This window comes from Podarcis melisellensis, assembly GCF_964234715.1.
Source record: "Podarcis melisellensis genome assembly, chromosome: 11".
Lineage (NCBI taxonomy): Eukaryota > Metazoa > Chordata > Lepidosauria > Squamata > Lacertidae > Podarcis > Podarcis melisellensis.
The window spans coordinates 12355202-12370884 of NC_138543.1; the positions used below are offsets into that span (position 1 = coordinate 12355202).

At 42.8% G+C, this 15683-nt stretch overlaps 1 long non-coding RNA gene across 1 annotated transcript in view; it reads left to right on the forward strand.

Moving 5' to 3' along the window:
* The window catches only part of LOC309380717, a 370732-nt gene that overhangs the window by 350838 nt on the left and 4211 nt on the right, over positions 1-15683 (forward strand). The window lies entirely within an intron of this gene.

Genomic DNA, 15683 nt, shown 5'->3' on the forward strand with positions numbered 1-15683 from the left:
CAAGAGGCTCAGTGGTTTAGACCACAGCTCCACCCGTGTCCTGAATAAACAAGCACACCATCATTGATAGGTCCACCTGCCATTGTAAGGCTCAAAGCAATGAAGATGATGCCTCCCCAGCTGTTGCCATTGGTTGTGGGTTTCTTGTGATGTCACAAAAGCACTAGGCAACTGAGTGGATATACAGGCAGGCCTAGGGAAAACCCTTTTCTGTTTCCAGCAGGACACACCTGGCAATGGATGTGACATTCAGCACTGCCCAGGTTTCTTCCACTTGGAGGAGGAAAAGTGGTGAATGGCAGGGGCAATCCTCTGGCAGTGGGATGCTAGGGAGGAATAATAAGGCAAGTTTGCTTGATTGAAGGCTGCTGGTATCCGTGATTAGAAGCTGGCATACATCTCATGATGGACCTAACAGTAGCTTCTGGCACAATGGGACACCGTGACGGAAACCAGAGCACACGGAAAGGCTGTTTACCTTCCCACTACAGCGGTACCTGTTTATCTACTTGTACTGGCGTGCTTTCAAACTGCTAGGTTAGCAGGAGCTGGGACAGAGCCACGGGAGCTCACCCCATCGTGGGGATTCGAACTGCCGAGCTTCTGGCAATTTTGTTGGAAGATCAGCATCTCCACATCTAAGCTCTTTAATGACTTTTGGGCAGGCGCCATATGAACTCAATGATTGGTTATTTTTTAAGTTTGTCAGCAAGGCCTAGAACTTTGCTGTTGTCAACAGTATTTGCCTCAGTTCCTGAGAAAGTTACAGGCACAGGGATCTGTCCTACATCTTCCAAAACGAAGATCCAAAGAATTCACTCAGTGTCTCTGTCGTCTCCTTTTGCTCCTTTAACACACGTTTGACTCCCTTGCCATCCCTGTAACTCAAGGGTGGGGATCTGTGTTGTGCCATTAACCTAGTGACTCTCCTCATTTGGGCAACACCTCCATTTTCTGAAATAAACCTTCTTACCACTAACAGCTTTCCTGATTCTCCTTGTTTAACTACACTGGAATCTCTCTTGGCTTTCTGGACCAGGCAACCTTTCAGACAGAGGACTCCTTCAAGAAAGAAGATGGCTTTCTTCTCTACAATAAGACACAGGGGCAGCCTATGGAGTACGGCTTCTTATTCTTAGCACAATTTCAAGCATTGTATTGGGGGGCTGTTTTCTAACTGGAATTTACAGTGGTACCTCAGGTTAAGTACTTAATTCATTCCAGAGGTCCGCACTTAACCTGAAATTGTTCTTAACCTGAAGCACCACTTTGGCTAATGGGGCCTCCTGCTGCTGCCGTGCCACCGGAGCCCGATTTCTGTTCTCATCCTGAAGCAAAGTTCTTAACCTGAGGTAATATTTCTGGGTTAGCGGAATCTGTAACCTGAAGCATATGTAACCTGAAGCGTATGTAACCTGAGGTACCACTGTATTTAGACATAAGTTTTGTTTATGTGAGTTTTGTGGCGGTTGGGACTGGAATCGTCACATGGCAACAGTGGTTGTGATTGTGTCAGAGGTGGCACACTGTGCTGTTATGCCTGAGTTCATCACACACTAAGATCACCTTCCAAGCCTTTGTCTTCTTAACTTGTTTCGTTGAAAGAGGGAGCAAGAAATAAGGTGCACATAGTTATTCCATATGAAATTGTTTCACACACAAACACACACCAAGTGCATGCCCATTCATAGTTCTATTTCGAACAAAATAAGAAAGGAGCCATTTCTTAACTCAGACAGAGAAGATTTCTGCAAATGTGTGAAGAAGGTTTTCAAGAAGGCACAGAAACCAGATGGGGGCATTAAAGCAGAACTTATTCCAGACGGCAAGGAAAACAAAAACAAACTTAGGAAAACAGGGGCCTGCCACTCATCATTATTTCAGTCATGCTAGGAGATCCAGCTCCTCCAAAACTGGTCTGCCAGAAGCAAATGCGAGCTTGCACCCATTTAAATGACTGAACATATAAATTCGTTCAAGTTTTGTTTGCTGTTTTAAATATGAAGGGCTTATTTTTAGGATTTGTTTGGTATTGTTTTCAGAGGTTACCAAGATCAGGGCAAAGAGACTTCAGGCTTATAAGATCTGCTTTGTTTTGTTTTGTTTTTTTCTAGATCGCTGAGACCCTCCAACTGGAGCCAGGTACAGAACAGGGGCTGGGGTGAGGGAAAGCGAGATGCAAAATGGAGGCTCATGGGAAACAGCCAATTACCTGCTACAGCAAAATGAACTTCATAGACAAGTATAAATCTCTATAGATATTACTACAGGCCATGGCTTTTAATGGCATAATTTGAGTGTAGGAGGAATAAGCCCTTTATCATCTGTTTTTTTCTGGATGTGAGTCATATAGACTGAACCTATTTATCACACTGGAGCTCTTTGAGGCAGAAACCCAGAGCTGGGACCACCAGATTCAGTAACCTCCAAACTTGCATTTTCTACAAAACCATCCCTTTCCACACCAGGAACCCTTAGCATTTCCATGCCATCTCATCACTCTACCTATAAGGCGATACAATACCGTGGTACCTTGGTTTGCATACGTTTTGGATTACAAACACGTCAAACCCGGAAGTGCATGTCCTGGTTTGCAAACATTTCTTTTTATTGCAACCCATTATTATTATTGTTTGGGATTACGAACAAATTTTTTGGGAGGCCCCATTGGCGAAAGCGCGCCTTGGGTTACAACCTGTTTTGGTTTACAAACAGACCTCCAGAATGGATTATGGTTGTAAACCAAGGTACCACTGCACAAGAAAATGTGTATCAAGTGACAGGCATGGTGGCTGCTCCTTTAAGCAAGGAGTGGACCTTGAAAGGGTGCTATGACCCTGCAAAAATAATTTCCATTCCTAGGCATGTTGGAGCCAGTTGCTATTTTGGATCTCTCTGTGGTGCCCTATCTTTCTTCTTGAGCTTCTTGTCCAGGATGTGGAAAGATGTGTCTTAAGGTATTGCCCTTTGAGAATTACCTATACTTTGGTGCCGCAACCCCTGCACCTATCCCATTGCATCAACCACAACAGAGAGATACAGTACTTGGAAATTCAATATCCTTACTCCAAACCAACCCACCCAGGGAGAGGTAAGAGCTTAAGTCTGGAGAAAGGGCAAAAGCCACATTAAATGTCTGCAAGAAACAGTCAAGATTATTGATCCAAACAGAGGAGATACTCAAACAAAAGGCTGTTTATGTGGGCAGTCTAGTACCCAGCAATCTATGACACACTTAGCAATAAAGAAAATGGATTAACCTGAATACACTTCTCTGTATGCTCCATAGCACTTGCTTTTGTGCAGCTGGTCTGCTGAAAGTCTTATTGTGCTATGTGCAGAATCTCATTTAACAATCTAGGTCCGAGAAGAACTTAAAGGGAACATGGCTCCTGGTTCATGCTGTGATTTAGCAATATCAGCTGGGTGAAATTCATATACCAAACCAGGAAATTAGGAACATCAGTGACCCCCACCAGTTTTATTTCTGGTAACAGAAACTGAAGGTTTTTGATAATATGGTTGTTAATCTGTGTGCATTTTTCTCCTTGGTGAACACATTCACAAAGCATTGGCAACTGATCATCAAAGTATGGTTGCCCCTCATTGGCATTGCTTGTTGCATTTTTGCAACTATAGGTGTAATTACCCCTATAATTACATGTATTATAAATAAATGTATACTGAGCATAAATCAACAGCACAACCCTATGTATGTTATGTCTATTCAGAAGTAGGTTCAGTAGGACTTACTACCAGGTAAGTAGAAGAAGAAGAAGAGTTTGGATTTGATATCCCGCCTTTCACTCCCTTTAAGGAGTCTCAAAGCGGCTAACATTCTCCTTTCCCTTCCTTCCCCACAACAAACACTCTGTGAGGTGAGTGGTGCTGAGAGACTTCAAAGAAGTGTGACTGGCCCAAGGTCACCCAGCAGCTGCATGTGGAGGAGCGGAGACGCGAAGCCGGTTCACCAGATTACGAGGCTACCGCTCTTAACCACTACACCACACTGGCTATACAGTATATATAGGATTAAATTTAGGGCACAGAAACCCTGAAAAGAAGTTTTTACAATAAGCACTTACTATTCTTTTAATACTAATAATTAACACTCTCAAAGTTCATGTGCAAACTTAGCATAATGGATGGAACCAAAGTTTTGTAACAGAATTCACCACTCTTTTCAATTAGCTGATTATTCCCTCCACTCTCTGTTGCAAGACTGTTAATCATACTGGATGGCAGGACCTTGTATAAATTGAAGCATAATATTGGCACAGTCATCTCATTCTTTATTGCAGGTAAAGCTACCTCAAATGCTTATTACACAGAAAAGTAATAAATTGCCTCCCCCCCCCTTTATGCGGCTAAAGCTGCTGATGAGATATTTGTAATCCAGAAATTGCTAGTTCATAAGACATGCTCAGCCTAGTGAAAATTCATCATTTCTAATCTTGAGGTATTTCAGAACAACTCAGTTTCTGCGACCTCTGGGAAGTGTCATCCTGATTTTGAAAACGCCTCGGAAAGAATGGGCTGCTGTTTTTCATTTTCATTTTCCTTTGTAGGGATTGTCAGAAGAAACAAGAGCACATTCCACAAGCCCTTCTAAAAGGAACCAGCTTCCCTGTGCTACTCCCACTCATTTTGATGAGGCTAGTAGCCCAAAGCTGGTGAGGTAGCCACCTGGATCTTCCCCTTTCACATATAACGCGGGGTAAAAAAATAAAATAAAGGCAAAGGACCCCTGGATGGTTGCTGTTGTTTAGTCGTTTCCGACTCTTCATGACCCCATGGACCAGAGCACGCCAGGCACTCCTGTCTTCCACTGCCTCACGCAGTTTGGTCAAACTCATGCTGGTAGCTTCGAGAACACTGTCCAACCATCTCATCCTCTGTCATCCCCTTCTCCTTGTGCCCTCAATCTTTCCCAACATCAGGGTCTTTTCCAGGGAGTCTTTTCTTCTCATGAGGTGGCCAAAGTATTGGAGCCTCAGCTTCAGGATCTGTCCTTCCAGTGAGCACTCGGGGCTGATTTCCTTAAGAATGGATAGGTTTGATCTTCTTGCAGTCCATGGGACTCTCAAGAATCTCCTCCAGCACCATAATTCAAAAGCATCAATTCTTCGGCGATCAGCCTTCTTTATGGATGGTTAGGTCCAGTCAAAGTAACTATGGGGTGCAGCACTCATCTCACTTTCAGGCCGAGGGAGCTGGCGTTCATCTGCAGACAGCTTGGCCAGTATGACTAAACCGTTTCTGGCACACGGAGGACCGTGACAAGTGTCAGAGTGCATGGAAATGCCATTTATCTTTCCGCCACCTATTTATCAACTTGCACTGGCATGCTTTTGAACTGCTAGGTTGGCAGGAGCTGGGACAGAGCAATGGGAGCTCACTCCATTGCAGGGATTTGAACCACCGACCTTCTGATTGGCAAGCCCAAGAGGCTCAGTGGTTTAGACCGCAGCGCCACCTGCATCTCTTAACACTGGAAAGTGGCTAATGTAACACAAGGCTGCTGCAGGCCCTGACTCCACATCACAACATAGTCCTGTCCCACACAGAAGGAAACCATTAAAAATTGCACCACCATCTTGCAGGCCTATAATGGATTAGGCTCTTCATGCCGTTCAGAGAAGTCTCTCAGATGCCTACAAAACCTCAGGCTTACCAAGTTAGTATTTTAATCTCTTCCATAGAGGATCTTGCAAATGAAATCATTATGTCACTATCATTCTCTGAAGAGCACCAAACCATAGCTATCAACCGTCCCTTATTTGGCACCGTGTCCCCCTGCTGTCCCTTATTTATGATGTCCCTTAAATTTCCTGGGTTTCAAAGGAAGCAGCTCCTCTCCCTCCCTTTCTGCCAGCCAGGGAGGAGGGAGGCTCCAACTGTGTTGCTTGGCTGCGTTGGTCACCCAATAAGTAGTCTAAGAATGACTGGGGGGTGGAGCTTGCATGCCTTGTGTCGATCAAATTGGCCACGTTGCCTGGGGCCTTTCCTTTGCTCAGCGCTTCCCAGCAGAGAGGTCACAGTGGTTTTTCTTGCTGCATCCTCTTTGCCAGGTTGTTGAGCTGTGGGAACCACCACTTGAGGCTTCGTTTGGCTGCTGGCTGGGCTTTCTGCCTTTGGCTCGGAGGAGCTCAGAAGTTGAACATACCTGTGCCAGGAAAATCCCTTATTTTGGCTGCTGGCCCCTTATTTTTGAGGCTGCTGGTCCCTTATTTTCAAATCTGTAAGTTGACAGCTATGCACCAAACTCTGTATGGTGAAGTGTTGGAGGCCTTCCTGAAGGTTTCCCTGGGAAGAAAAATGTGATTGATGAGCATGCCACTTTGAACCTCGGCAATCAAGGACACTCAGAACTGATAGGCAGCTTTATGATATCATTGCACACATCAGCAGAATTCCAGTGATTTCAGCATTCTTAGGGAAGACCTTATCAAATATTGTTTCATAGCAGGTCTTCCCATCTGAGCGGAAGATTGGCTGGTGCCCCATACCAAGATAGGTTGTGTCCATGTTCCCAGGATGCTGAATGTATGAAACACATTTTATTACGCTGTAGTCTGTATAAACAGGTTAGGCAGCATCTAATCAATCCAATATTAATAGAATAACCTGGAATTGCTGATTCCTTTGATGTTAAGGTTCTTCTTGAGGATAAGATTGAGGATGAGATGGATACTGTTACACTGACTGTAGCAAAATTCCTCTTGTAGGCAGTAAAAATCAGAAATCAGTATGTACAGGCCAAAGCTCCTCTGTAGGAAGGCCGATCTTACACCTTATTTTTTTTTTAAAAAAAAATATTATTTACGCTTTTCAGATTTCTACATTTCACTAATTTTACAATCATTTTAACATTTCAAAACTTGACTTCCTTCCCTCTCTTTCTGTGGTTCCTTAAATTTATTTTTAATACCTTCTGCATATCCAAATTAACTTAATTTGCTCATTTATTCATCTACTTTAAATATATACTCTTATAAAACCACAAGTTATTACCGTAAACCTGCCAATATTCTTATCCGTTTACAATTTATCTTTAAATATTCAATAAACCATTTCCATTCTTTTATAAAAAGTTTGCTGTCTTATTTTCTTATTCTTCCAGTAAGTTTCGCCATTTCTTAATATTCCATAAGTTTTTGTATCCATTCTTCTTTCACTGGGACATCTTCTTCTTTCCATTTTTGGGCAAGAAACATTCTTGCCACTGTAGTAGCATACACAAATAAGTTTCTATACAGGTCAGGTAGTTCTGTCCCTTGTTGTTGTTGTTTAGTCGTTCAGTCGTGTCCGACTCTTCGTGACCCCATGGACCAGAGAACGCCAGGCACCTCTGTCCTCCACTGCCTCCCGCAGTTCTGTCCCTATAATTCCCAAAAGAAAAGCTTCTGGGTTTGTCTTTTTACAAAGGTTATTTTAAACATCCTTTTCCATTCATTATATATCATTTCCCAGTAATCTATAACCTTACTACAAGACTTCCACATATGATAAAAAAGAACCTCCTTTGTATTTCCATTTTCAACACTTATTTGATTTAGATTTATACATTTTTGCCAATTTACTCGGTATTAGATACCATCGATATATCATTTTCATATAATTTTCTCTTAGCGATCCTACACCTGAATAACTGTTGATGTATACTATTGCTGTATTGTGTATTTTGGGTCTATGGACCGCAACAAAGCTGTTTTGTGTGTGAAAAACTGTTGCAACAAATATAACCAGATCCTGCTTTAGCTTTTCAAAGAGACATTGCCAGGCTGAGATGCTCAAGCTGCAATAACTTATTAGAATGCAATTGGATGCCGATTGCAAATAAATATTTGGCGAGCTTGGCAGTTTCCGTGTTTTTAGCTTTGTTTACTTAGTACAAGTAAGATGAAACATGTTAAAGTTAACCACTCTTATAATTTTATGGCATTGGCAAAAAAAAATAATCTCTGGCAGCAATGAAAGACAATTGCAGTCTACTGCTGTGCTATTCCATCCCACACTTAAATAATATGTTTTAGGATAAATGTTTGGTGTAGGTAGAGATGCTCCTTTAAACACGGTGCTTCTGAGATTAAGCTGCTAACAGCACTTGTTGTTCAGTTGTAAAACACCACCTGTTACATTCTGGCACAGGCTACTTTGCAGCTTTAAATGTCTATGATTGAGCTAAATCATGGAATAAACTATTTATATATAAAATGATCGATATACTGCATTACATGCCTCCTGATCTAGCACACATTGGACTTACTGTATCAGCCTGAAACTTAGGAAGTGGGCAGGTCATCCCCTCATATCTGGTGGTCTGGGCTGCATTCACAGCACCTGTGCACCAGTTAACTCACACAGTGAATGCTTTTCTTCCAGAGAGAGGCTGCTGAGCTCCGCAATTAGGTTTCGGTAGCACAGGGCAGGTAAATATTAGGTAAAGGTAAAGGATCCCTGGATGGTTAAGTCCAGTCAAAGGCAGCTATCGGGTTGTGGCACTCATCTCACTTTCAGGCCGAGGGAGCCAGCGTTTGTCCACAGACAGCTTTCCAGGTCCTATGGCCAGCAGGACTAAACCACTTCTGATGCAGTGGAACACTGTGACGGAAACCAGAGCGCACAGAAATGCCATTTACCTTCCCGCCACAGTGGTACCTATTTATCTACTTGCACTGACATGCTTTCGAACTGCTGGGTTGGCAGGAGCTGGGACAGAGCAACGGGAGCTCACCCCATCTCGGGGATTCGAACTGCCAACCTTCTAATCAGCAAGGCCAAGAGGCTCAGTGGTTTAGACCACAGTGCCAACCACATCCCTAGATAAATATTATCCCTACCTGGAATTGTAGAGTTGGAAGGGATCCTGAGAATTGTCCAGTCCAGCCGCCTCCAATAAAAGCATCTCAGCTCAAGCATCCATGACAGATGGCCATTCAACCTCTGCTTAGAAACCTCCCATGAAGGAGAGTCCACAACCTCCCAAGGGAGTCTGTTCCAGGTCAAACAGCTCTTACAGGACAATCCCATGCATCATTCTCTGTCCTGCAGAATGCTGTAGTAGACTGTAGTCCATTGCCTTGAAGAGTCTCGTTTATCTCAATCAAATGGTTATGTTCTACAGCAGAGATGGGAAACCTCTGACCCTCCAGATGTTGCTGGAATCTAACTCCCATCCTCTTCAGCCAGGTTGGCCCATGGTCAGTGATGATAGGAGTTGTAGTCTAACAGCATCTACAGGGTCATAGTCTCAAAGGTAATCCTGTACATATCTTGAGAAAATAGCTCCTCTGAACTGGGTTGTTGAAATGTCAGCTTTCAGCACGTCAATAAAACAGTGGGTAGTGATACAATGACTACTGAAATCGACACAAGATAATATCCGCATGGCAACTATCTGTAGGCAACAATAAACGTCCACAAAAATGGCAAAAGTAGTTTCCCAAATCTTAAACTATTATTATTATTAATTATTATTATTATTATTATTATTATTATTATTATTATTATTATTATTATTGCAAACACAGTAAATAAAGAGTTCATTTGTGATATACTAGTGGTTCAGGGCTTGGACATCGTTCCGGTAATCCAACATTTCGTTGCTAAATACCTTAGTCGTCGAGCTGTCAAAATCTACTGGAACAGAGTTGCACCGAATTAACAAGCACAATAAGGAAAATTTAAACTAAAAATACTTTGAGAATGCATAATTGAAGCACACCTTTGTCGTAAATGATATACAAGAGAAGACAGTATGTAAACAGCTTAAAGCATGTGGCAACTGGAAACTTACACTCTTGTACATTCAAGTGCCGAGGGCCTTTTTGGTGGTTGCTTCACTGCGAAAAGTGAGGTTACAGGAAAACCAGGCAGAGGGCCTTCTCAGTAGTGGTGCCCACCCTGTGGAACGCCCTCCCATCAGATGTCACGGAAATAAACAACTATCTGACTCTTAGAAGGCATCTGAAGGCAACCCTGTTTAGGGAAGTTTTTAATGTTTGATGTTTTATTCTGCTTTAATGTTCTGTTGGGAGCCACCCAGAGTGGCTGGGGAAACTCAGTCAGATGGGCGGCATACACATAAATTATTATTATTATTATTATTATTAAAGAAAAAGAGGTGCCAGAACTCACCATGAATACTTCCTTTGTTCTCTTATAATGGCAATGGCACCCACCTGAGAGGTGCCAGAAGTGAGTTCTAGTGCGTTCCAACTGAAACAAAAGCCAGCCTTGTACCTTCTAGTCTGCAAGAAGCAGAATGGCTGGTTTATGCTGAGGTGGGGAACAAATGGAAGGACAGGTATGGCAATACGGATTACCCATCAAAACACCATGGGTTGGCATTTTGATGACGATGTCATGCCGATAGTGCAGAAATTCACATGCATGAATAGCACCAATTCTGCAATAAGAAAACCTTCAGCTATCTGTTTTGCAAGTTAACCATAGCAGCATTTGTTTCTCTTTGCTATCATGTCAAAGATGAGTGTGACAAATCATCAGAATTACTAATTGATCAAGCTCGTCTGAGTGATTAAGCTACAGCACAACCCATTTATGAGAGATGCTTCATTCATAGACCTCTTGCCAGACAGGATGTTGTTGCCACGTCAGACTGTGCCTAGGTTGCTAAAAATAAGTGTCTGTCAACTTCTGATTTGTACTTTTTAAGGCACAAAATACACATTATTAGGAGACATACAAAAATTCAAAAGGAGACTTAAATTCAGTTTTGTTTTCCCTCACTTCCTTGTATCTTCTAGCACATGTACAGTTGCTGCCACACGCTCTGTGGAACGATTCTTTCTTTTTTTAAAAAAAAATTTTATTACTTTCCCAACAATTTAAACACTACAAAAGAAAAAAAATAAACAAAACAATACAGTACAATACAAAAACAAAAACACTACATAACACTAACTCTAAGACATTAAACTAACAAAACAAAACAGAAACAATTTAAGACACATCAAACAATTTCAATATCTTATCTTTCATTATTCACTTATTTCAACGACCTCCTCACACCTCCCTTTTTGTATTCCACTTCAGTTCATTGTTTCAGCAATTCCTTTCCATCTTCCTCTGTTTTCTGTCCTGTAATTATCTTAACATATTCTAACCTTATTTTTCCCTTTAATACACTAATAATCTATTTGTACTTAGTTCCTTATAACATTTCTACTAAAGCCATATAACTTCATTCCAACATTTTTCTAACATTCATTATTTTTACAGTATTTCTGTAAATAGTCTTTAAACTTTTTCCAGTCTTCTTCCACCGACTCTTCTCCCTGGTCTCGGATTCTGCCAGTCATTTCCGCCAGTTCCATATAGTCCATCAACTTCATCTGCCATTCTTCCCGGGTGGGTAATCTTGTGTCTTCCAATATGTGGAACGATTCTTTCAACAACATTTGATCAGGGAGACACAGATTGGCAGTGCCCATCCACCAACCCTTAATATGTAACTTCGACCTTAGCAGATGGCTAACCTCTCCACTCCCAAGCCATTTTTTCAGCATAGTAATGGGTACAAAGACACATATATTAGAATATGGTGTGCATTAAAAATACTATATTCATGAAAATAACATACAAGCATGATGTATATGAGGGGAAATTGCTTTGGGGGGAAATGTGTGTGAGACAAAATTGCATACAAAGTGTCTGCATTAGGAGAAATTTGCACTAAGATTGTGACGAATTTTCATGAGCGCTTTTTAAAAAAAATTTTTAAAAAAGCAAGGTGATGTGTAAATGAGAAGTAGAAAGAAACTGAAATGGACAGATCTTCACATCCCTAGCCAGGGGTGAGTCAGGCCAAGAAAATCTGTTTTGGTATGGATTGCCCCTAGTGATAGGGCAATGATCTAGTCTAATGCTTTTCCCAGCTGTTCTTTATTCAGAAGGAAAGCCAAGCTATTCAGTTCCCTAGTGGTTTTCTGCCAGTATGGAGAGACCTTTGTTAGGAAGGTCATTGGTTTTTAGTGGCTTCATTAAAAAAACAAAACAACCCCACTGATCTTATTGATTTATCTATTTCTCCTTTGTTGCTTGTTTCTTCTTTTAATAATGCTGCTTCCAGTGTTTTTTCATTGTATTCAGTCTAGTGGAGGCCTCCACTGATGAAAGAAAAGGGAGGTAATTTTTGCTAATCCACACACAAATATCCCTGCACCCCTAGAAATCTGCTGCAAATGCTTGAGGAACCCTCTGGAACAGCTTGGAAAATGGTGTGCCTCTTCTTCCATTAATGGCAGCTCCTCTTCAACAAAATATTATTCCACAGAATGTCAATGATGGGTGCAACGCATTACGCTAAAATAATTCAGTGCTCAAATATAAATAAAACTTAAAACAGCAGAAGCAACTTTACTGAGCATTCAAAACACAGGTAGATGAAATATTTTTGGGTTGGCATTTTCAACTCATCAAGCCAAGGGCCTGGTGAGCAGCCATAGGAAGAGTATGCCTTATAGAGGCACTATGGCGTGCCAAGGCCTCGTGACCACATTGCTCCCTATGTAACCATGCAAGACAGCAGCATATAGATTTGGGTTCAAACAGGCCACAACTTGATTTGCATGGACAGACGGAGTCCCCCAAACCCCGGGCGGCCCCCATGTGGAATAATGACTCAATACAACGTGCTATGGGATTACAGTGGTACCTCGCAAGAGGAAAAATGTGCAAGACGAAAAATGTGCAAGACGAAAAATGTGCAAGACGAAAAATGCGCAAGACGAAAGAGTTTTCCGTTTTTTGAGTCATTCCGCAAGACGAATTTCCCTATGGGCTTGCTTCGTCTTGCGAGTTCTTGCGAGTTTGTTTCCTTTTTCTTAAAGCCGCTAAGCCGTTAATGGCCGCTAAGCTGTTAATAGCTGCTAAGCCGCTAAGCTGCTAATAGCCGCTAAGCTGCTAAGCCGCTAATAGTCGTACTTCGCAAGACGAAAAAACCGCAAGATGAAGAGACTCGCGGAACGGATTAATTTCATCTTGCGAGGCACCACTGTAAAATTGGCCACAACTTTATTATGTTTCAGATGTGGGTAGACCTTGGCTCAGGCACTGGATGTTTATCCCTCCCAGTCCCCCGCTGGGGATCTGGGGAACATCAGGGTTATCCAGTGTGTGTGGGGGATGGGCTGGCTCTGAAGAACATATGTTCAAGCAGAGAGAGCCCTCCCCCGTTACACCGCCGTCGCAGAGGAGAGCAATGACAACCTCTAGGCATACGGCCAAAGCCTCCCCCTCAATACAACCCCTTTAATGGGGAACCCTGGTATTGCCGCCACAAAGAGAAAGGGGGGTGGGTCACCGCTGCACACCCTCCCCCATTTAGGGAAGATATACTAAAGGATTCCACCCAAGGCCTGATACCGCCAAAGTTGTGACATTTTGCTACAGGAAAGGCAAACCTGCCAATGCAGGAGAATTCCTTTCCGGCCCTTCAACAGCGACCTTGACGTAGCAGCGCCCATGTACCTGTGGAGAAAGGTGGGTAGGGTGGGAGAAGCTCTGGATTCCCAGGTAAGATCCTCCGCCTATTGTGTGGGCAGGGTGGTCCCTCCCCCTACCTGGCCTGATCACCTTGGCAATGCCTCCCCAGGCGGGATTGAGCAACTGGCTGAGGTAGGTGGAGTCCTCCAGGTATTCCACCTGGGGAAGGCGAAGCCAAGCCTGTACTAATGGTGCTGCATAGGGTCCAGGGGGCTGCACGCGACCAGGCAAAGGGTGCCCCCCATTTAATATGGGGAGCGGTCATTGTTACAGATGTGAAAGGTTGGGCATAGGCATTGATTGAAGCCCTTTATTCAGCCCATCTGCTGGGAGTGTATCTAAGGGTAAAGCACAGTTTGTGGGGAGCCCTATGGCTTACATCAACAGGATACCGTTAACCAAGGAGGAGCAGACAGAAGCTACAACTTTCCCTCCAGCCAAGACTTAGGCTTACCGAATGCCTAACCACCGATCGAAACAGTCAAGGCTTGCTGCCAACCCCTTCACATCCCTTTCTGCCCTCAACTAGATTGTCAAGCCAAATCTGGTTGTCTAACTCAGGTAGATGCACCCCACTGTTGTGATATAAGGTCTCCTGGTTAAACAGGGAGCGAGTGGCGCTGTGGTCTAAACCACAGAGCCTCTAGGGCTTGCTGATTGGAAAGTTGGTAGTTTGAGTCCACACAATGGGGTGAGCTCCCGTGGCTCTGTCCCAGCTCCTGCCAACCTAGCAGTTCGAAAGCACGCCAGTGCAAGTAGATAAATAGGTACCACTGTGGTGGGAAGGTAAATGGCATTTCCGTGTGCTCTAGTTTCCATCACGGTGTCCTGTTGTGCCAGAAGCGGTTTAGTCCTGCTGGCCACATGGCCTGGAAGGCTGTCTGTGGACAAACACTGGCTCCCTTGGCCTGAAAGCGGAGATGAGCGCCACACCCCATAGTCGCCTTTGACTGGACTTAACCATCCAGGGTCCTTTACCTCTTTCTTTTCACCTGGTCAAATGTAATGCCGGGGTGCCAAATCACCCTGCCATTCATGCATTGTTTTCTTTCTGGCTCGATTAATGCCTGCTGGGTATGGACTCTTATGCCATTTCTGCCTCTCAAGCAAATTGGACCAAACAATGGTCACATCCAGGAATATTGCGAGGATCGAGGACGTGGCCAGTGGCCAGGCCGTAACACCACCAGTCTGGTGAAGGTTAGAGGACCTGTCAAGGAAGTCTTTATCCCAGCCATCAATTCTGCCACTTCAGATATTAGGCTACCTGGGGATTGGCCTCTATTGATGCTCTCAACAAAGGGGCAATACTGGTAGGAGCTCGATGCCCAAGTCCCCAACTACTCCAAATGTTCAAACAATTCAAACGACAAAGGCTAATATTTGTAACTTAAAACGTTTATTTTGTATACCTTATATACAGAATATCACGGGAAACATAGAAACTTGTAGGCACAAATTACATGTTAACTGTGGCTGAATAAAATATTAGATATAATGAAACTGCAACAATAAATACATCTGAATGATAACTATATAGCTTAGCTTATGCACTTATATAAAACCCATGCTTTGTGAATAGCATACGTGTCCATATTATGTTTTCATGATGCTGAAATTCCTTGAAAGTTTTAAACATGTCAGTGTGTGTGTGTGTGTGTGTGTGTGTGTGTACATTTTCAAATATTTCATGTCTATTAGCATCACACTTGGAAATAAACCACAAACTGGAATAAAGCTGTACAACTAATTTCCCCCACTAAGAGTTTCTTCCATCTATCAAAAAAAAGCCCACCCCACCTTATACCAGTTATAGCAAAACAAATATTTTGATAAACTCACATGTATGTAAAATCTATTATAAATTACAAGGACAACGGAAGGGTACAATATAAAATATATCAACCTTAGAATTACTGGTCCAGGAATAAATATTGCTTCTATACTAGCCCTGCACAGATAAATGCAAGGCAATAAAACATAGTCATGGCTTATTATATTGTTTGGAGAGTGGGGTCAACAAGGAACAAAAAGATAGTATCCTTACATGTAACAGTGAATTGTTTGCCAGAGCCTTGTGTCTGAAATAGCTTTTTACTAGGCAAGTTAGATGTCTAAATTTGATTCTTTAGGTTTCATGGGTGCAAATGGATTAGGACTGCAATCACTGG